The sequence below is a fragment of the Ictalurus furcatus genome, chromosome 12, assembly GCF_023375685.1.
Source record: "Ictalurus furcatus strain D&B chromosome 12, Billie_1.0, whole genome shotgun sequence".
Classification (NCBI taxonomy): Eukaryota; Metazoa; Chordata; class Actinopteri; order Siluriformes; family Ictaluridae; genus Ictalurus; species Ictalurus furcatus.
In genome coordinates, this window is record NC_071266.1 from 9,036,319 (window position 1) to 9,061,165 (window position 24,847).

A 24,847-nucleotide genomic window follows, 5' to 3' on the forward strand; every position below is an offset into this window, starting at 1 on the left:
TAAATATACAAACTATACAAGATATCATCTAGAGGGGCACCAAGCAACTCCCTCTTGTTGATTCTGTAGTTCTGTGGGTCTTGCAGGGGTAATAAAAATAAAAATAAAAATTGCTAGAATGCTTGACCTCAAGAAAATGCTTCAATGGGCAACTATCATTCATTTGTTACTCTTTAGTAACAGCTAAATCCTGGTAACGGTCACGGTTGATCCAGAGCCTATCCCAGGAACACTGGGTGTGATGTGGGAATACACCCTGGATGGGATGCAGTCCATCACAGAGTACCATGTACATACACATTTACGCCTAGGGTAGTATAACCAATCCAGTAACATGTTTGGGCAGTAGAGGAAGCAAGAGAACCTGAAGGAAATCCACATAGACATGGGAGAACAGGAAGAACATGCAAATTCCACATAGGGATCGAACCCCCAACCCCGAAGGTGTGAGGCAAATATGCTAACCACTAAGCACCAATACTATTTATTATGATATTGACCAAAATTCTAAACATAACTGTAGCTAGATTGTTTGTAACAAGTAACTTACTAGAAACTCACTTAAATGCCTGTTTAAATCCAAACATATGGCAAGAAACAACAATTGGAAAACTTAAAGTTACAGTTTTATCTCCTACTGTTACAAAGCTCTGACACTGGAGGCTCCTATTAAAAAAATGTTAAATGAACATCACTGTACAGAAACAATTACATACATTATATAAACTCGTTTATGTGGATATCCACCATACCAGTCCCTGTTTCAGTTGTTACTATAGAACGTATTTGAACAAGCAGAACTAATTTCTGTGCTGTACTGCTAGAGAAAATTAATCAAAACCTTCTAATTAATCAGAATCAAGCATTCAGAGAGTGCTGTGGTATAAAAATGTGTATATTAGTGTATTATCTTGTAAAATATTTAAGTACTGTATTTGTATATATGAGAGTACTTAATGTACTGAATATTATTATTTTATGTTCCATGTTCTTGCAGGTTCTGTGTTTTCTACCAGACTGCAGTCTCTATAAGGAGTAAAGTATGAAGCGTGTCCTGTTTTTGGAAGTCGAGTCATCACAGAGTCCCGCTTCTCAGACATGTCAAATCATCCATGTAATGGCTACTGAGAGTTGGATGCATCTGAAGTTCCTGATTGGATTAGACTCGTAATAAGTTTGGATTCGTATTTGAGGCCAAAATATTACGCTAATCACCCAATGCTAATGAATTTGGGAGCATAAATATTGCCAATGACGATGGTAAAGAAACGAAAGTTTTTTTAAAAAAGCAGACTGGAGCAAAGGGACTCAGAAACAGAGGGAGCAAAAAATAAAACCATAAGTAATGTGCTGATCATGCAGAAACAAAACACACACACACACACTCACACACAGACACACACACACACAAAAAATAAAAAAAAATTAAAAAAATTTTTAAAAAAACACACCACTGCCTTTTTCTTAATAAACAAAAAAAATCCTAGCTTCAGTCCAGTCTCCAGACTCGGTTGCTAAATTTCTTTCCATTGGTGCTATGACCCGGATGCTTCATGCCTGATTAATGCCTTATGGTGATTCATGCCATTCTCTCTGCTATTCAAGTTTAGGTTTAGATAAGGGATCGGTTTAGGTCCCATAATGTTGCCAGCTAGTTTTTGTTTATGTTTCATGTGGTATTGGGGAAAATTGCTTTATTTAAGTCATAGCACATTAATCTATTAATTTTGTCCCAAAGTTAACCAACAGTAACGCAGGCAGAAATTTCAGGAAAGGATTTCTGTTAAACGTTCATCTATATATAGTTTATATATAAACTACCATTAAAGACCACCAGAAATATTTAACGGTTAATGGATTTTCAACAGATATTGTATTTTTACGATGTATTTCCTTTTTATATCATTCATCCAAATTGCTATAACTGGGCAGTGGCCTTTTCATACACTCCACCTTCATAAACAAAAATCTTAGCTTCAGTCCACTCTCCAGACTCCTCAGTTACTAAATTTCTTTCCAGTGGTGCCATGACTCAGATGCTTCATTAATACATTATGGTAATTTCATGTCATTCCCTGCAATATCCTTGGTTAGGTTTAGGTAAGGGATCTGTTTAGGTCCCATGTGGATTTAGGGAAAATTGGTTGTTGCTGTGGTACAAAAAAAAAACTTTAGGAAACACTAGACATCCATCCATCCATTTTTTGTACCACCTATCCTACACAGGTCGCAGGGAGCCTGGAGCCTATACTAGGGAACTCAAGGCACAAGGCAGGGGACATCCTGGATGGGTACAATCACACACACACACACACATTCACACACTACGGACAATTTGGAAATGCCAATCAGCCTACAATACATGTCTTTGGACTGGGGGAGGAAACCAGAGTACCTGGAGGAAACATCCGAAGCACAGGGAGAACATGCAAACTCCGTGCACTCACAGCAGAGTCAAGAATCAAACCCCCAACGCTGGAGGTGCACTAGACATCTTTAATTGTTATTAGTTTTTCAGGAAGTATGTCTTTTCTTTTTAAAAATATTTCTTTTTTATATAATTAATCCAAGCTGCTCTAACTATTTCCTACCTAAAGTTTGACTCTATTTTAACAGTAATAGAAATTGAAATAGAAATCGATACAGTCCACAAAGACAGACCCATGTCACCTATACCGAGGCGACAGAGGTCTGTGAGCTCCACTATCTTTCTTTTTTTCCTTCTTTCTTTCTTTCTCTCTCTCTCTCTCTTTTGCTCAGCTGTCCTTGATGTTCATCTTGTATTCTGATGCACAAGCTCTATCATTATCTCTGCCTCTTGACGCTGCACACTGCCATCTTTGCTACATCTGCACTTATCGCCCCGGGCAGCGACACAGCTCTACGGTTGATCTCGTCTTTTACATATCACGCTCGCGCTCTCTCTGTCTTTGTTACTGTGGCAGGAGAGAACGTTCTTATCTGTGGCTGCTTTTACTGCTGAGCTACAATACACCACATCAAAGCCAATTTATTTCAAGTGCATTAGGTTTCAATTTGCAAAATAAGTTTATGACTTTATAAATTCATTTTTAGAACATATCTTGACAGCTCCAAGTATGACAAGTAGGGCAAAAAAATGGAGATTAAACAGTACCACAGCAGACATCCACACTGTTCCGGGGTGGTTTGTTGTTCTTCATCATCTCTCCTTGATTATAGTGAGCAGGACCGTGTGTGTGTGTGTGTGTGTGTGTGTGTGTGTGTGTGTGTGTGTGTGTACTTTTGGAAAAGTCCCAAAGCCAGCATGGTGAAGGTGTTTCATATTATTCAGCTGTCTGAGAGGATTCAGGCTACACTTATGATCACATTACTGCAAACGGGATAAAGAAAGATAGTTAACAGATTCCTGTAAAAAATAAAAAATTTAAAATAAAACATCTCCAGGGTTTATGTTTCTGATTGAAAGCCAAGGATCCTTGTTATGGGATGTTTAAATGGTTAGCGCCACTTTTGAATATAATTATGCATTTTTCTTTCCAGAAAATGTTATTGTTAATGGAGTTGATGTTTGACTTGCAATGTCTGTGATAAAAAGGGGAACGTTCTCTTGTGTACACATTAAGAAAATTCATTTGTAATATTTAAGATGAAACGTGCATGAAAATGATGAAATATTGTACTTACATTCTTTCATTTTCATGATTACCAATCACTTGGTTGCCGTAAAAAGATTTAAAAAGTCTTCTGTAAACTATTTCAAAGGATATATTGACATTTATAATGAAAGTACACTACATTACCTTTACTTTCCCTAGATAAACAGTCACTAAGGGAGTGTGTGTGTGTGTGTGTGTGTGTGAGTGTGTGAGTGTGTGTGTGTATGTGTGAGGGAGATTCTCCCCAGACGCTCTGCCATTTCAACGGCAGTTTGTGTCACAATGCAGCTGTTTGCAGGTGTAAGGCAGGGAAACTGAGCGGATGATTTGTAGTCGTTCCACTTATAGCTCTCAAGGGAACACTGCTAAACCTGTGTGTGTTTGTGTGTGAGCATGCTCTCTCTCTCTTTCTCTCTCTTTCTGATATATCCTCTTTGGTTCTTATACACTAATGCCAATAACTCAGCCTACAGGAAGAGAGCTCAATAACATGCCACACACAAAAACACACACAGACTACGACCAGAGGACAAAAATATTTTAATTCTCTGGCGGTTTGATGTGCTGCCAAAAACGCAAGCACCCATCTGTGGCACTATATCTATTGAATAAAGATTTGTCAATAGCTGGAATCTCTTCCTTAAGCGACATTTTCCTTTAGCATTGTTTTATTGCAAGCTGAGCAATGAACACAGGATCAGAATACAGCATGAATCAGTTCAGAAAACAAAAGATGACAGCCTGAACTTTCTTATGTGTGTGGGCAAATTTGATTTACATGATACATACTAGGTTTGTACTAACTTAACTAAGTGTAACTAAGCTAACAATACTAGCTATGTATGCTCACTAGAGGCACCAACAAGCTCTGCTACTTCCTTCCAAGCTTTATTTCTTCATAATGCCTCTATTCATGTTTAATGAGATATGATATATGATAATATGATAACATGAGCCCACCATTATTCATTTCAGTTCCTTCCAGTTTTGCTTGTTGAGCAAGTAGGAACTAAAGTTATGAGTGGGGAAGTGAATAAACGTCGGACCACACACACCATAGGATTGGTCTGAGTAATCATTCAAGCCAATCGTTCAGATTTGTCACATTTCTGTGTCAGTTAGAACATGCTGTCATACATCCATGACACGGAAATCACAGTTCCGTGTCATGGATGTACGTAGAAAATAAAGAGTCACCTGATGCTTTGCCACTTGATAATGTCAACACAGGGAAATGAAAATGCCAAGATGTGCCACGGTTTCTGGAAACAAAACCCAATTTAAAAGTCACGTGCTGTAACTTTGGAGATTTGGAATCCACTCTGGGAGAAATACATTATTGTGAGCAACTTGCAGGAAGGCAATATGTGGATTGAACTGCAATCCCTCCATTAAACATTGAACGGCTAATAACTTTTTCCAGTAATTCAACCAGTAATTTGAAAATGTAGATGAATAGTCACCATTTCCACAGTTAAAGCAAAAACTGTTTCAAAGAATGCCTTGAACTGCACTTTAGTTAACAGCCACACACAAACTACATGGTACATAGTACATTTCCAGCTTCAATGCGTTTTCAAACTACATTGTTAACAACAAAAATAAATAAATCAGTGCAATAAATGTGCAAAATAAAACATCTGGGTATCATATTTAAGGCTGTACCATTTTTTAATGAACTCATGTGGGGACCTGGTGGACCTGGTTTAGCTGAAATTATTGATTCTGGAACTGAGAGTGCACAGCATGGCAGTTCATAGCCATCAGCAGGGTCCTGTTCATAGCTCAATAACTGTGGCATAAGGTTGCAGTCGAGTTTGGGAGGGTTTTTTTCCCTTTTCGGAAAAAATAGGGATTGGATAGTGATGTGCAACATGTGTCTCCAAATTCATTCTTTCGCACAGTGCTAATCATGACGGAAATCACTCTGCCACAGTACTGAGATTTTATTTAGCTGATTAGCCTATGCAAACTTTATGGTGTTTTGTCAGCATGGTAGTATGCTGTTTGGGACACAGCCCGAGTTGTAGTGGAAAGTCTTTGAGAATGGTGAACAGCTAGGTGTGAATTTGTGTTCCATGCAGAGTTATGATACATCTACATAACTTCGCCTAGAGTTAGTTCACAAGTGAGTGAGGCTAATGCTCCGGCCCTCTCACCGCTTTAAAGCATTAAAGACTCATTGCATTTTCCCTAATTAACTTTACGTAGGGCTTTTTCTCTCTCCAGGGTGTGTTATTGTGCTGCCGCTGCTGTTGCTTCTACGGTTGATTCACACACCTAAAACTGCTCCATTCACACAACTAAATTGCTTGAACATAAATATAATTATGTTTTACAAGCATGCTCTTATCTCTCCTGGGCCCTGCTGACTGTGTGTGCTGGTTTAAAGCGGTGGAAAACTCTTTAGTTGACAATGTCACAGAGAAAAGCTCAAATGTTATTTGAACCTACTGCGTATCGGTGAGTTTCACATAATACTAGCACTTCTGGTTAAAAATCCAGTATAAATATTTTGATAGTTATTATAAGGCAATTGTAATGTAAATATACCAAAATAATTATAATCCACTGTTGAACCACAGTACTGTTGAATTCTTACTTGTGGTTGGTCAGAAGGTGTTTTTTTCCCTAGAACAGCAGCTTGGATGGTAGTTAAGGCTACAAGGCAAATTACTCAATAAAGCTTGATTTAAAAAGTAAATCAATGGTTTATAATGTTATTGTTTCTATAGTAACAGGGACTTGTATAGTCGATGCTGCAGCATCACAGACACAAGAACATACTGTAGAATCGTTTATATAGTGAAGTTTTCCTTGAGGAGATGTTTATTTAACATTTTTGGAAGGAGTCTCCAATGTCAGTCTTCAGAACAGAGGAGGTTGCGCTTCGCAGTTTCTGAAACATTCGGAAACAAAAGCAACTTATTTTCGTCTTAATAAGATCAAGCTAGAGAAAAAAAATGAACTGGTAAGGGAATGACTTTATAGTTTATAGCTGTTATAACGTAATTTGATAACAGGAAATAAGTTGTGTCATGGGCATACACAACATTAAAAATAACGGTAACACTTTACATTAAGGTTCTCATTGTAAAGCATTTATAAAGGTGTTCATTAATGAGTAATAACTCATTTACAAATGCATTATAAATCATTAATAGGCAGTTATAACTGTATGAATAAAAAAGGTGATTCTAATGAAATACCTGCTAAGTAGTGAGTCATCGTTAACTCACGTTATAAATGCTTAATAAATGTATTTATTCATAATTATTTGACTCAAAATCAGATTCATATTTATTATGATGCTAATTGCAAAATAGACTGTTATAGTGAGACTGAAAAGTGTTGTATTGGTTTTTCTTATCATTCTAATTTCTCACGACTCATGTCACTTTTCCAACAATGTTGCTTACTAGGTGCTGCTCTGAATGTCTTAGGGTTTTCTGTAAACTCAGTTCAAGATGCTTATCCACAGCAATTTTATAAAATGACTGATTTCTCTTGTTTATCAAGATGAATTTGTCAAACTTTATATCCTCCAAAACACTAAATGCGAAAAGGGTGACAAACTTATTTATTCATGATATTTTATTAATGAATCAATTACTTCTAGTAGTAGTTATAACTCATGCATAAATGGTTCACAGGCATCCACTTTACATTAATGTGCACTTTCACAGGTTACTAACATTTATACGTCATGAATAAATGTTTCACAGGCATTCACTTTACATTAAGGTACACTTTCACAGGTTACTACCTAAATTCATAGTAGTATTTGAGCTTTTTTGGTACGCCAAATTAAGTACATAGATTGCACTCAGTATCACTGCAACAGATCTGATGTGCTTGAGAATTATGACCCCATCAACAACAATTCCTCAAAGTGTCTAAGATCTCCTCCTTAATTTCTAATGACACAAATGTCCATGGTGGTGTTTGCCAGATCTTTCAAGAAGTCATCTCTTTGAATGCCCTATATTCAATAAAAAGAAACATAACAAGAAGTTATTAGACATTGATTTTTATTGGTAACTGATTGACGGTTTTAAAATGATAAGCTATACACCATTATTTTATTGTGGTTTTACTAAATCTATTTATACATTATTTGGAACGAGGTGTCTCTCGAACAAAGAAAGATCTCCCCAAGGGATGCGATTCTTGCTACCGATGAGAGGGTCCTCTGTGGACTGGGCTGCACTGCTCAATGAGCAGTGAGGGTTATTCTTACTTTATTCTTTAGCATATGAGTATATTATTAAATCTTGTAAATCTTGTAAAGCTGTTTGTGTCCATACAATGAAGAGTAATGAGGACCAAAACTTTGACACACCAAAAAAGATATAAAGGCATTGCCAGGGTAATCCAGTTGATTCGTGAGGTTTAATCCAAGACCTCTTTGGTGATTCAATTCCATTGTGTTTTTTTGACAATGACAATGCTGTTAAAACTTTTGGAACAACAAAGTGTTGGTCATCATTCACCTTCAGTGTATGTGAACAAATGGCAGACAACTTTTAGGTGGACTATTCCTTTAAGATGCACAGTTCAAACAGACTCACCATGTACTCTTTCACTAGGCATCCCTCATCCTCACCAAGGTAGATGCAAAGAAGTCTGAGGATAGCTTCTCTCTTTAGATGAATAGTCTGTAAATATTACACATTTGAATATTACTTTATGTTTAAGCATACAATACATACACAGTCTTGGCATAGGAAAAATTTAAAGGACTCCCTAAATATAAACTCAAGATATCAACACAAGGGCAGCATGTATGAATGCATTTGAAGCAATGCCCAAATTGGCCATGCTTAAGTTTGTAGTGTTTGAGAATTTCAGGTTGTCTTCTTGTTCAGTGCCACTTTAGACTGATACATTGAACTGACAAACACATAAAATGCCAAAAAAAAAAACACACAACTTTGTTGCAAATTTATAGATGGTACATAGCCAAAAATGTAAATAAATTGCTATGTAAGTGATCACAAGAGAGTGTGTGTGTGTGGTGGTGGGGGGGGGGGGGTGGTTGACATTAGTCAGCATAGTTGTAATGTTTCTTACCAAAACCTTAGTATCCACCAAAATGTCCCTGTGCTGTCCTAAGAGAAAGAAAGAACACAGCAAGTGAGCACACATAATGATTAGTATTGTTAGTTTAAGATATACTCACATACCACACCATTAAAGCTAGTGAAAAGAGGGGATTTTTTTTAGTAGATATTTTCATTAATGCATGGCAGATTAATTACAGTATCTTTATTGTGAGCTTGTTGTGTCTCTGAAAAGATTCATAAATCTCGCAACACGAGTCTTATTTTTTTCAGTAACATGCAAACCATAACATTTGTCTTAATGTGCTAGCATACAAGCAACTTCACGTGCAATGTTGACCTAAACTACAAAAAACTCTGTAACCTACAATATGAATGCTTTAACATTTAGCGTATTATATTGTGCGTCAGCACTACTATATTCTTTAATCAATCAACAGACTGTTTACTGTAATGAATGGTACTGCATAATATGAAATACATCTTACTTACTGTGCAAATCGTCTGAATTATGAAACTCTGGGACCGGAATCAAAATGTCTTCAATTCACACTGTGCGGTACCAGAAATTCCCTCTGGCACGAAGGAAACTGCGCATGTGTTATATTCACACGCACGCACAAAGAGGACCTCAAATGAAATCATCTTATTTTTTTTCTAACTTTTTTTAATTCATTGACAAAGCTTGGCACAAAACACATGTGATATGCATAAAACAATTAATGTTTTGTTAAAATCAAAAACAAAATTGAAATTAATTAAATGAGCAAAATTTAATAATGTTGAATTTAATTAGGGCCAAAATAATTTTTTTCAGTGTGGTAAGCAACATGGTTGGAAAAGTGACATGAGATATTATAATATTAAGAAAAACCAATCCAACACCCTTCAGTCTCACTATAACAGTCAATTTTGCAATTAACATCATGCTAAACATGAATCTTTTTTTGAGTCAAATAAGTGTGAATGCAGTACGAATAGAGTCACCCTTTTTATTCATGCAGTTATAACTGCTTATCAATGACTTATAATGCACTTGTAAATGAGTTATTTATCATTAATGAACACCTTTATAAATGCTTTACAAAGGGAACCTTAATGTAAAGTGTTCAAAACAAATGTTATAATTGACAAATTCCTGTGGAATAAAAACTTCCAGACATGCTGTCATTGGGAAGTGATTAATTTTGGGTTGATTATCACATCAGATCATATCACACCAACTTCTTGTTTTCATATAACAGCACATGATTTATTCCTTACTTACAATATTTTGAGGTTATTTCTTATGTCTAGAATTGCTGATTCAATCTAATTGTGTGTGGGGGGGTGTGTGTGTGTTGATGCGGTAAAGTAGTAGGTGTGAATTACATAAATTGTGTCATTTTCTGTATTAGCTGAACTGCCCTACGTTTCTCTCCTTGTTTCTCTGATCTCTGATCTTCAGGGAGCAGTTTATCTCAGTCAGTCTTCAAAAAGCAAGAGATTAACATAAGCACCTCTCTTACTTCCTCGCACTTTATCTGCACCACCGTCAGATATTATCAGGTCAGAGAATGTCCTTTCTCTCTCTCACTTTCTCTCTCTCTCTCTCTCTCTCTCACACACACACACACACACACACACAAACACACACACACACACACACACACACACACACACACACACACACATAGAAGAAATGGTATATCAGTAATTACCTGATACTTATTGGGGTATGGGGTAAGTAGCTAGTATTTGGTAGGCACTAATATTGGTAAACAATGGCTAATTTATGTTAAACACATTTACTAACTTCATTTACTGTAGTAACATTTTATCAATATATTAAAGGTATATTTAATTTAACTGGAAATTCTGCCATTAATTTAAACACGCTGATTCATGAATTAATTTTACAGTGTACTTACCTATCAAATACATAGTACTTACCACATTTCCATTAGTATTAAAATGCTAACTACTAATCCCATGCTTTCCAATTACTACTAGATACTTACTTTTTAAATATTAGCTATTTAGCCCATACTAATCTGTTATTGCTTGCTATTTAAGTACAAATTTGCCTATTAAATATCAGATACTTACTTATTAAATACCAGCTACTTGCCCAATACTTACTTAGAAAGAATTAACTACTTACCACACACTTGTCTATTGTTAGTAGATAATTACTTTTTTTAATACCAGCTACTTACGATGTTCTTATACATTTACTACATATTTGCCTATTAAACCATCATGAAACACTAAAGTTATTTTCTGAGATTTTAACAGAGGTGTTAGTGTCGCACATCATAAAAGACAATCTTAGCATCCGTTAATCTTAACTGTAGGAGAAAATTGTTTAATTTTGAGCTTTTTTCCGCTATTTTCGTCTTCCGGGTTTAAAAGCTTGTCCTGTCACACATCACAGGCAATGACGTGGCAATGTACTACAGTACATCGATGATGCATCTGCGTCCCATAATTATTCTTAAGCCTGCGTGTTCTTATCCTATGAGAAGATGCTGTCTCTAAATTATTCATGACAGCACGTCGTGATTCCTATAGATGTAGTAGATGAGAGAGGCACTCAAATGGGTCAGAGGTGTTTGTTTCAGTTGTGTAAGAGTTTGAGTGTGTTTTCTCGGGAGAGCTATGAGAATTGGAGAAATGTGGACTTCAGACTTGCTCATGAAAGCAGTTTGCGTCTACACAATGATGCGGTACTAAGTCCCGAGGACTTTTCTATCCTTTCAAATGAGGTATGTGTCTACTTTTTAACCATATCAGTTTTACTTGCCTTTTGAGATAATTATACCGCTTAAAGCTTCACGGGCACCAGCGGGCCGTCTGTGTTGAAGGGACAAGCCTTTGCCTTTTTAGTCGTGAAAAGCTTGAACCTATTAGCTAGCTACCATTCTGACACTTCTCCCATCTGCACTGCCTCCGGTTTTGGTTTGTTTTCCTCCATAGTCACGCCAGGGGCTAATGGTTCAAATAGATAGGGCAGAGGACCTGCACCGTTATCTATTGTGTCTCCATTTAGCCCTGGGGATTCAGGAGGAGAGAAGTCCTCTACCTCATCTGAGCCCTGCGTACTGCTGCCACTGAAAACTTTTTGTCACTATCTATCTTTATTGTGAGTGTTCTGAAGACCTGCCCCCCTCTTCCTCCCCTGCCTTTCCCTGCCACGCCCACTCCCCCTCCCTTCTTCACACAGCCATCCACGCCCATTTCAGTTGCATTTTTCAAAAACATTGAGAGGTAGACTTGAGCTGAAAGAGGGAGGTTTCACGACCATTTAAATACCAGCTACTTACTCCATAATTGAAGGTTAAAACTAACTCCTTACCCCAGAATTACCTTATAATTACTAGCTATCACGTTTTAATTGTTAAAAACCAACAAACTACTTACTACTACATAGAGCTACTTGCCCCATACCTACCAAATAAATAATAGCTACTTACCCCATACTTATCAACTAAATACCAGCTACTTACCCCATACTTACTAAACAAATACCAGCTACTTACCTGATACTTACCAACTAATTGCCAGCTACTTACCCCATTGTTCACAGCTACAGTAAATACCAGCTACTTGCCCCATACTTGCTAAATAAATACCAGCTACTTACCCCATACTTACTAAATAAATACCAGCTACTTACCTCATACTTAACAAATAAATACCACCTACTTTTTGGATACTTAACTATTATCAATAGGTAATTACCATATAATTACTTAATAAATACCACCTATTTATAGTGCACTCAAATAAATTGCTACCTAAGTTGTTTGAAAATTTTACAATAAAGTTCAATTGCTTGTCATTTGTGAGGGGGAGGTTTGAAGTTCAAAGCTAGATTTAGTAACCAATTACACTAACACTGCATGACTAAAAACACACAGGCCAGGATTTGGACCTAAATAAACAGTGACAAATTGTAAGAAATTAAATAAAGATCCCATGAAAGCTGTAATAACTCGAGCGAGACATTTATAATGTTCACATTTATAATATCCACTTGCCTCCTGCAGACCCATGGGACTGTCTGCGATTGACCTATTACTATTCACCTCATCAAGATTAACAGTTAGTTGTTGCCTACACTTTCTCCATGTCACACACACACACACACACACACACACACACACACACACACACACACACAACCAAAACTCACAAATATAGGAATCAGTATTATTACAGCATTAAAATTAAGCATGGTATCAGTAACATTACAGAAATGAAGAACGGTGATAAATGAACTGAATGTCCTTGATAGTGATAGTGTAAAGTACAAAATCTGTCTCTCTCACTCTATCACTCTCACTCACACACTTACACACACACACACGTTCCTCATATTTGCGGCATGACTGATCCGCGATGGACAGATTGTAAAAATTTAATTACTAGTACACAATGGCCAAGCAACCTCTTGTTTTCCTCTTCTTGCCTTTTCTCGAAGACTGTAACAGACCCACATTCAGCTACACACACACACACACACACACACGCACGCACCCAGATGTTTTACACCCTAAATGAGCAGCGTGTGTAGTAGCTTTAATTTGGCGCGGTGTAATCGTGAGTGGGAGAGAGAATGAGTTTAGTTGTAATATACAGAGAAACTAAATGAAGTAAGGACAGCTCTGCTGATGTGCTGACACTTGCTCTGTGCTCTTGCACACACAAAAAAAAAACAGGCTCGATAAAACGGCGGAATGAAAAAGCCTTGTGAATTTTATTAATGACCGTAGGACAGTATGCAAAACATCAAAGGTCCACATGAGAGATTAATGACCCACAGCCAGACTGTTTAATTACCGCCGGCTAATTAGATTCTTGACCAAATTTTTAATATCTGCATTCCCCTCCACCAGCTCATTGAGATTCCACCATATTTATCAAGCCTTCACCGAAACGCCTGACTTGGCCGCTTTTTGGCCCCTTTCCACCCTCTTGTTCATTTCCACTGACTATTTAAGAACGGTTATTAAATAAATATGAATAAAGACAAGATCAGGAAGGTAAAGTGAAACCTCTTTGCCCGTAATTGTGTATCGTGTTTATCTGTTTATAATGAAGTACTTTCGCTTAAAAAAGAATAATAACATGACATTTTCTTGGCTAATCCATCCTCCCGCAAGTTGAATGCAAATTACCAGACTAATCCCACGCACAATTTTGAGATCTGTCACTCAGCCCTTAAATTAACCCTGAAGTCCCAGTATATCATTTAGTTCAATTCATTACAATTCAATTTAAAGCATATTATTATTTAGTAACTACTATGAATTATTCAGTAATTACCATGAAACTAAGAGGAAAGGTCTGTAGTTACAAGAAATGGAAGTCTGGACCCTTTTGTCTTTTCCAAAAGGCTTGTAAATTCAAGAGAGGGTGTGTGTTTTAGAAAATGTCATTTGATTTCTCTCTGTCTCACTACCATGTAATGACCTTTATTCTGTAAAAAAAATTCAAGAAAAATATTCACAACATCACGCAAAATATGAAGAAGTTAGTTAAGGAAATCAGATTTGATGTCAATGCTTAGGCTCTTTTTATCCCTAGTGATACATAAGGAAAAATACACCTAGAAGCATGCTGTTATAGAAAACTAATCAATGAGAGAGGGTGGTGTGATGTGGCCCAATGTGAAGTAGAGTTACTGTTACCATCATGAAGATGATTATTTTCCAATAACAGCACAGCATGAAGTCCCTTTTGTACTACAGCAATTTGCCAACACTAACCAGTTTTCATTTATTAAAGAACATGTCGTACTTTTTTTTCCATTTATAGATAGTTTTATTGTTGTGGAACATAAGTGAAAGTTTCTGTTAAGTTATTAAGACAAAAAAATGCAGACTGTCATGTTAATGAGAAACCGCAAAGCCATACATTCTTAATACTTTGTGATACTGTGATACTGAAAGTTACAAAGTGCTCACACTGGAGACTCCTTCCAAAATTAAGCATCGCCTCACAGAAAGCTTCACCACATCAGCAATTTTGCATGTTTTTTTTCATATGTTTATGTGGAGCATCCCCTATACGATGCGTAAGTCCCTGTAAGTTGTTACTATAGAAACGATAATTCATTTGATAAAGTATTTATTTCTTTTTGTTATGAAACAAGACTTCAGAGTCTGTATTCGGATGTGATGCACTCCACTAGGTCTGTTTTTTATGCTTGACAAATTGTGTTTGTGTGTTCGCTCGTGTCACTCAAGGCTGGGATTACACAGCACCATCTGCTGTCGATTTAAAATCATTGCACAATAACGGCAAACATTTAAAAATAAAAAATAAAAAAAACAGCTCGCACGCACGCAGACACCCACAAGCACACATTTATGGTTTGATACTTCAAATAAATGAAGCGTTCGACTTAGATGGCTGCTGTACACATTTGCTGCTCCATCACTACACTTCCTGCGTTGAACTTTATAGCTTCATTTACAACAGTGTCTAAGTTGCAATATTAGAAAAAAAACACCAATTCAGAAATATTAACTTTGTTCTTAACTGAGAGTGGGGCTTTTTTTCCTTTCTGTCATAGCAACAGAAATGTATACTTGAGAGTCAAAAAGCTTAAGCTTCACAAAATATCCTTGCTGTTTAGCATAAGAACTACAGTGATTTAAATAATTTTTATTATAAAACTATAAGTTTAAAATAATGTGTAGTTTTTCTGTAAACCTCAAAGCTCCAGCCTTAAGATATTAAGATTAATCTTAAAGTAGCCTTATTTTGCTCCTTTCATTCTCATCACTTCTGTTTGATCAAATCCTTACACGAGATCCCCATGTGATCAGTTTTGGTTAAAACAAATTTATTTTTAAGAACACTTCTGTGTGTGTGTGTGTGTGTGTGTGTGTGTGTGTGTGCGTGTGTGTGTGTGTGTGTGAGAGAGAGAGAGAGAGTGAGTGAGTGAGTGAGTGACTGGGTGAGTGCATGCTAATCATATATGTCATTATTTGATATGTAAACAGAAAGTTAAATATTTAGAATAAAACACAACACAATAGAATATTTATCAATATCTATACACAGAATCAACAGAAATGGAATAGTACATTATACATCTTGGAATAGAAATCATTAGAACAAAATAGAATTGAACATTATTGGTCAATAGAATAGCGTTTTGCTACCATTATTTGGAATAGCGTAGAAAAAACATCCATTTGACATTGATCTAATATATTCTATCAGAACAAGATAGAATCAAGTAGAACGTTGTAATTGCTCATTAGAATAGAATAGAATAGAATAGAATAGAATAGAAGATTGTGAAGTAGAATACAATACATCATTAGAACAATGTAGAATAGAATAGAAATTAGTTATTGGTCGATATAACAGAATAGATTACATTTTTGTGATTGTTCATTAGAATATAATAGAATACAGTACAATAGACCTTTGTTAATGTTCATTAGAACATAATAGAATACAATAGAACTTTCTTATCGTGCAATAAAATTGAATAGATTAGCCTAATGTTATTGTCCATTAGAATATAATAGAATACAATACAATCGAACTTTGTTCATTAGAATACAATAGAATGTTATTGCTTGATAAAATAGAATAGATTAGATTTTTTTAGTATTCATTAGAATAGAATACAATACATATAATGGAATAGGATTATATTCTGGATATTGCATATATAATGGAATATGGCAAATCTGACTTCATCTCTTTACATCGGCACATTTCAGAAGTTCATTAGATCTTTTAGAAATATTTCTATGGAGTATGTGTCCATATGTAATGCGTTGACATTCTAAGTTTTAGCGGAAGATATTTTACACTGAGTGACTCATTTAGTTGCTTCATTCTGATTTCATTTAAATTTCAATGATAGTTCTATAATAGCTCAAAGATCATGTATTATATATTTGTTTATCTATTTTTGTTTATTCTTTTGTAAACCATATTTAATAATAATATTTAAAAACCTATTATTAGATTTAAACTATTTACAGGATTGATTTGATGATTAATTTTGTTTTAATAATTTTTTTTTTTTTTTTTACAAAGTAATTGAAGATAAGTCATGTACTAAGATGCAGTGTTTTACTACATGAGGTGTAGAAGTGATTATTTCACACCTGTATAGTGCACTGAGTGGTGAGATTCAAGCACTGCAGAGAGAGAAATATGACTTAGAAGAATGTGTAACTCTATAATTTATCTTTTGATTATGAGGGGTTGGTAGATGGGCGAGGAAGAGGTACACTGAAAACAAAAATTACAGACGTGTTCGTGGGTCATACAAAATTGAAATTGAGAAATGCATTCAAGCAATTAGTGAGTAGGAGACACTCAGTTCAATAAAGAACAGCCTTTTTCGCCTGATGCTTTTTACGCCGAGGGATTATTGCGACAATTTAAGACAATTTACTCTGTCAAAATAAACTCAAACATGCACGGGGAGAGTGTAAAAAAACACCACTAATTACTGGCTTTGCACTGCCGAAGCTTTCTCCTAAAGCACAGAGGAGGAAAGTGGCTCCGTACGGCTACTGCAACTCAAACAAGACACGCTCGTGTTATTCCTGGCAAGGGTTGGGCTCTGAGTGTCTGTGTGTGTGTGTGTGTGTGTGTGTGTGTGTGTGTGTGTGTGGTGACAGTATTCTGTAAATTCAACACAATTTGCAAGAATTAATATGAAATAAAAGCAAAGTTTAAGATCGTTCTAATTGGCTATTGTACCTTTTCATATTACTTCCTTTGCGTGAAATAAATCTAAATCCAACAATGTCAGCTTCAAATATGTACAAATTTCTAATCCGATGATAAAAGATAAAAGAAGACGACATTTTGAGGACAGAAATCTTTATCTACTTAAGACTCCCTTGAAACATATGCCTGATATAAAAATAATCATCTTCATTTTCACGCATTTCTTTTGAGTCTTCTTGTCTTATTACTGTGCTTTGGAGACTATTTCTCTAAAATAGTTTCCTCATGTACACAAATACATGTCGGATTGAGTAATCAAGACCAAAATGTCCTGGCTAGTTAGGGAAACAAGGGGGGAAAACACAGCTAACCTAGCTGAAAGTTCAATTAAAAACATTTCTTTGTGGATCCTGAAATTAAATGAAAACTCCAACCTGAAACATATTACATATGTTTATATTGAAATATTTGTGATGTGTTTAGAGATTCTGCTGCTAATTTGTTTGTTGGTGATTGGTTGAAGCTAGCAGTTACAATAAATTTTTATATGAACTCGAAGAATATCATATGAGAATTGTAACATAGAAGTAGTGTTGATGTTGTTGTAAATACTGGACTCAAAGTCCCAGAATGCAATGCAGCTATACAGCAGAGACTTGACTCGGCTAGTTAGTGATCTGCGAGGCGACGAGGGCGATGATGTTGACAGCGGTATTACATTTACATTTGCATCTATTCATTTAGCAGACGCTTTTATCCAAAGCAACTTACAAATGAGAAAATACAAGTAAAGCGATATTTCAAGCAGAGAACAATACAAGTAGTGCTACCACACAAGATACATTAATTGAGTTCCAGAAGAAGCAAAGTGCACAGAGTAATGGTGTAAGTGCAATTTTTTTTCAATTTTTTTTTATTATTATGGGTTGGTTAGGTGTTCACGGAAGAGGTGGGTCTTTAGCTGTTTTTTGAAGATGGTGAGAGATTCTGCAATCTGGATCGAGGTTGGAAGTTCATTCCACCACTGAGGAACAGTTAGTTTGAAGGTTCTTGAAAGGGACCTTGAGCGACGCTGAGTAGGAGCTACTAAGCGTCGGTCGCTAATTGATCGCAGATTGCATGAGGGAACATATTAGCATTGAATCTTTGGAAGCTGATCTGTTCGAGCAGAGTGTACAGATGTGGAGGTGAGAGAGCCGGACAGACTAAAGTATTAAAGCACCACTGCAGCACTCTCTTCAGTTAGAGATGAAGCAAGGGCTAAATCCCACTGCACCACTATCAGCACCACAAACAGCATTCTGGGTAATGTAGGAAACTTTCATTAAAAGTGAAAGCAGACTAAATAAACAAGTCAACTTGCGCCAATGTCCATCATTGAGGATCCCATGTTTATTATAAAGATTAACATGCAAGACGTTTCCTTTTTTATTTTTCCTTTATGTCATGAAATGTCACAAAATACATGTGTGGACCTCAGGTACATTCCTCCCAGCTATAAATGGTCCTTATGAACACACACACATACACACACACACACACACACACAGAGCTACATTCTGCCACATTAACATAATTTCATATGAGTGCATCCAAACAAGGTGCTTACAATTGACTTACTATTGAACAGCTGAGCAGTTTTGGGTTAAAGGTCTTATCAAATGCTGCGATTAGTCTCAATAAGAAAAAAAAAGTTTATGTCTATATTTAGAGGGGCATGGTGGCTTAGTGGTTAGCAAATTTGCTTCGCCCTTCTAGGGATGGGGTTCGATTCCTGCTTCCATCCTGTATGTGTGGAGTTTGCATGCCCTCCCTGTGCTTCGGGGGTTTCCTGCCCCAGTCCAAAGACATGCATTGTAGGCTGATTGGCATTTCCAATTTGTACCCTGCGATGGGTTGGCACCCCATCCAAGGTATCCCCCACCTTGCGCCCCGAGTGCCCTGGGAGATGCTCCAGGCTCCCTGCGTCCCTATGTAGGATAAGCGGTGCAGAAAATGAATGGATGGATGGATGGAAGTTCACACAGGCCAAATTATATGGCCTTGTGCTCTGTGAATAAAGGCGCATTAAAAAAAGATAAAACATGGTTTTCATAGTCATATTTATTCGTTTTAGACTTTTTCTTGTACGTGTTAAATTAAATGAAAATCAAATCAATAAATAGTTTCAGTTTAATAAATAGCTTTTAGACAATCAATGAAGTTGGAATAAAAATTTAGATGCACTTATTTTCTAAAATATAGAAGCACCATTTTTGCTTTTGGGTGTAGAAACTGACTTGTGGTTGAGGGAAAACATATTTCAGTTCAGGAAAATCTGTATTTTTCAGAACTATCCATCCATCCATCCATCCATCTTCAACCGCTTACTCCTTTTCAGGGTCACGGGGAACCTGGAGCCTATCCCAGGGAGCATCGGGCACAAGGCGGGGTACACCCTGGACAGGGTGCCAGTATTTTTCAGAACTATATAAAAGAAATTGTAAAGATTTCATGGTGTTGAGGGTTTTCCAAGCCAACCACACATACTGTATATCTGTTCAAATGGATACTATCTATTTAAGAAATTAAGTCAGAAATCTAATTCTGTACACAGTTCTAAATGTGCATTAGTGTGTGTAAGTAAATTTGCATGAAATTGTAATGTTGCATAGGGGAAAGTTTAAAAATGCACACAGGAAGTGACACAATAGCTGTATAAACTGGATTTCCACAAGAAATAGGAAACAACCCAAACCAAACAGATTTTTATTAGACATTATTCTATTAGATTGTAACCAAATTATTCTCATAGACTGAATACGTCCTGGTTGAAAATGGTGTCAGTTTAACTGGCTGTTGAACTCTTAGTTGAAGCTTTAATGGAAGGAGCCACTCAAAGAATTTCCCTCACATGGAGAAACAAATTTTGTATTGAGAAAGTAAAATTTCTTTGTATGAAACAAGAACAACAAAACATCGTTTTAGTGTGTCGTTTTCCGTTTTAACCCGAGACCACGTCCAGTCATATTGTTGCTTTTTCCATCTCGCTTTCTTATTGTGCCGTTGCTCATTACAAGGTTGTGAGGCGTCCCACTGCAAAAGGTCAAACTGAACCCGAGATGCTTGAGTACACACACACACACACACACACACAAAACACACCGCTCTTGGGTCAGAGGGGTGACACTGCTACAAACCCTGGTGTAATTATAGATTTCGAAGCACATTACAAGTGCCATCCTAATTGATGAACATCTATCTAAGTGCTTCTATCCATACCTTCACGTGTACTCACACCATACTTCTTGTTTAATTTAACCATTGAATTCAGACAAACTTAGAAGTCGAATGCAATTAAAAATAAAAAAGAACCCTTTACTATTAAGTTCTTCCTAAGTTAGAAGATACATTACTTCTCCATTTCCCATCCGTTAATTCAGACATAATCAAATAAATCAAACCATGTCTTTCAAAGGAAAAATAAAGCAACTACAAGCCCGTTGGTGATTTCCTCTCCATTTGATTCTCGTTGAGTTTTTTTTTTTTGGAGGTTTTTCCTGTAAATCTGCACAAGATCTCAACGCGAGAAACCGCATCACTGTTCCGCATTGCAAAGTGCTCTTTGTTGTTTTTCCTAAACGCATTACTTCTCCGTCTCCTATCCGTTAATTTGGACATAATCGAATAAATAAATTTACAAAAAAAAATAAAAAAAACCTTCAAACCACGTCTTTTAGAGAGGAAAAAAAAAAAGCCTGTTGGTGATTTTACTCAAGCTATATCTCGCAGAAGCTCTACAGATCTACAGAATGAGTGCCTCCTTCTTCTTCCTTAGAGGTCAATAATAATAAATGAATATGTTGTCCATCTCCCAGTGGCACTTATTACATTTCTGAGCAGGCAAATGGGATTTTTGCGCTTAAAGGAAAGCAGTGCATCTCTGCGTGACTCGCTGAACTCAAATGCACTGATCTGTATCGCGCCTTGACGGCATCTGCTCTTCCTCAGCTCGCTCTGCGGCTCTCCTCGCGCTCAGATAAAGTCCGGATCAAAGTTGTGACGAGCAGAAAAGTTAGTCACGGATGACATCATGGTAATACGAATACAGGTTTGTTTGGTTTTTTTTGGCTGGATATAAATGTTTCAGTAATGCTTCACGTTTAATCTAGGATGCAAAGAATTCTCTAAAGTCATTATTTTATTATTTGTATAGGGCTTTTAACAATACAATTTGTCATACTGACAGTGTTTATGAGCTCAGCAACAGTTCTTAGGTGGGTCATTCCATCTCAAGTGGTCCAATACAGGTTGCTTGCCCATTTTTTATTTTTCTAGGTTTTTTTTGTTTTTGGAGTGATTACTATGTATTGGCATGGGAAAACCATCATTTTTTTATTATTGTTATTTTACTTGGTTTAACTAGTTCAGGCTCTTGTTATCTCAAAACTGGACTATTGCAACGCACTACTCCCAGCCAGCTCCATCAAACCCCTTCAGATGATTCATAATGCAGCAGCACACCTTTTCAACCAGACCAAAAGAACCCATGTCACACCCCTGTTCATCTCCCTCCACTGGCTTCCTGTAGCTGCCCATATCAATTTCAAGGCCTTGATGCTCACGCACAAGCACCCTCCTACCTCAAAACTCTCCTTGAATTTTATGTTCCCTCATGCAACCTTCGATCAGTTACCAACCAGCGCCTGGAAGTGCCTACTCATCGAGGCATTAGGTCTCTTTCCAGAACCTTTCAAACTGACTTTCCCTCAATGATGGAATTAACTTCCAACCTCAATCCAGACAGCAGAATCCATCACTATTTTCAAAAAAGGCTAAGAACCCTCCTCTTCTATGAACATTTAACTAAACCCTAACTTGTCCCCAACCCACCCACTGAAAAAAAATAAATTCTGCACTTACACTGGCTCTTACATCTCTACTCTGTGCACTTTGCTTCTCTAGAACTCAATAAAAAAATCTTGGTAGCATTACTTGTATTGTTCTCCACTTGATATATATCACTTTGCTTGTATTTCCTCATTTGTAAGTCCATCCATCCATCCATCTTCTATAACGCTTATCCTTTTCAGGGTCACGGGGGAACCTGGAGCCTATCCCAGGGAGCATCGGGCACAAGGCAGGGTACACCCTGGACACGGTGCCAATCCATCGCAGGGCACAATCACACACACACTCACTCATACTCTACAGACACCTTAGACATGCCAATCAGCCAACCATGCATGTCTTTGGACTGGGGGAGGAAACCAGAGTACCTGGAGGAAACCCCCGCAGCACGGGGAGAACATGCAAACTCCGCACACATAAAGCCGCGGGAATCGAACCCCCGACCCTGGCGGTGTGAGGCCATTTGTAAGTCGCTTTGGTTAAAAGCGTCTGCTAAATGAAGAAATGCAAATGTAAATGTTAACTATGATGGCCATCTTTGTGTCATGGCACACAACAAATTTTGGTTATACAGCTGTTTACGGAAACCTCAATATCAGGATGGGCTTTCTAGCTCCTTGCAACAGAAACTGATCTCTAGAGCACGTTACAAGGTACATGTATAAACATTTTGCATATTCTTGTTGCTTAGACTTAGAACTTAGTCCAAATGTAATGCTCAAGATTGCTCACAGTTCCACGTTTAGGGTCAATTTATAATGGGAAGGGTTCATGTCTCAGTCTTAATTCTTTTAGGGTGTACCTGGGTAAGTATAGTGTGCATGCAGAACATTTCAGGTTAGAGACTTCTATTATGTTTTTTTTTGTTGTTTGTTTGTTTGTTTTGGGGTTTTTTTATGGGGGCGAGAAAATGCTTTTTTTAATATTATTATTAACCTCATTTTCGGTTGAATATCTCTACTGGGGGACCAAATATGAACCTGAAATTCTTACAGAAATAAATCCTCTATAGTAGCATTCTGATGTACAAATTGTGATTTTGAGATTAGACTGTTTACACAGTTAGGGCTAGTAGAAATCTGGAGAAAAGCCTACTCTATTCATGCATTTTGAGAAATGAACAGATATAATATGAGCATAACAAATAATAAAAATGAACAATATTTTACAGAAACTATGTTTATGATTGACATACAATAGCGTATGAGATCTAAAATGTTACTACACTTGATTTTGGCAGTGGTGAAGCACGGCCTATCACAGGATTCTTCAGATCTGCAGAATTTAGCTCCAACCTCCAAACTCACCTGCCTGTAATGTTCTAGTAATTCTGACGACCTCAGTTAGCTTGTTCATGTGTGTTTGATTAGGGTTGGCGCTAAACTCTGTGGGACATTGATCATCATTGATTTGAAGATGGTTGGTATGCGTGAATAGATTTTATCTAAATATTCCACAAAATTAAATGTAACTATAAACAGATAAAAAGCATGATGTTTTATAAAGTAATAAATTAGCAACTGTAATGAAATAGGTGGTAACAATAACTAGTATCACACCACCCTGTTGTTGATTATTTTCCTATAACTGCTCATGCTGAAGTTTTTTATTCCTTACTTAATGCAGTAAATAATGTTAGTTAAGGGAATATTAATGTAAAGCACTATCATTAGGTGGAATCATACATATTTCTGAAAGGGTACACTTAAAAAAAAAAACCGTGTTAGTCTGCCCAATAACTGCCTCAGGTTTTCCATTCTTTTCTATGTGCAAGGAAACGCATCATAATTCTTGTCCATATTTCTAGCATAATCACACATATGCTACAAATTTAGTAGGTAGAGAACCTAATTTCTCAAAACATCAGCAGCGGCATAACGTGAAGTACGCACACCATTTGGTAATTGTATATTTATGCTTTATTTGTACGTACATACAGTATAAAATCAGATGAGTGTTTATCCAGCATTCCTCCCAGCACACATTTAAATCATTAGACAGCATTATGGTGAGCACAGGTAGAATGGATGTGAGATGCACTTGCTCTTCATCAGATGAATAAAACGCGGCTCTAATGGCACAACCTAATCAAAGATCCTCTGATTAGCATGCTTCTCTCTCGCGCTTGGCTTCAGGCGTGGTGTTCGTGATGCATCCCCACTCCGTGGATCTGAAAATGATTTCATGCTGTTGATGAGAAGAAGAAAAGAGGAAAGCGGGGGGAAGAACAGAGCTCCGTAAATGAACTGCAGCTGATACTAGAACGTCGCTTTCGTTTAAGGAAGGTTTAAGGAAGACTGGACTTTATTATTCGCTTGTATACATATAATGGCGCTCTTCACTCTGATTGGTCAGAGGGTGTTTCCTATAATAATTTTCTAAAATAGCAGCTCTGACAAATCACAGGTTTATATTAATGCACTCAATTTTAATATGTTACTGTTTCTATAGCATTTTGTATGAGGTAACCAGATTAGGAAAATGTGTTGAATCATTAATATTGTTGAGGAAATGTTTATTTCTCATTTTTCATTGGAGTCTCCAGTGTCAGCACTATGT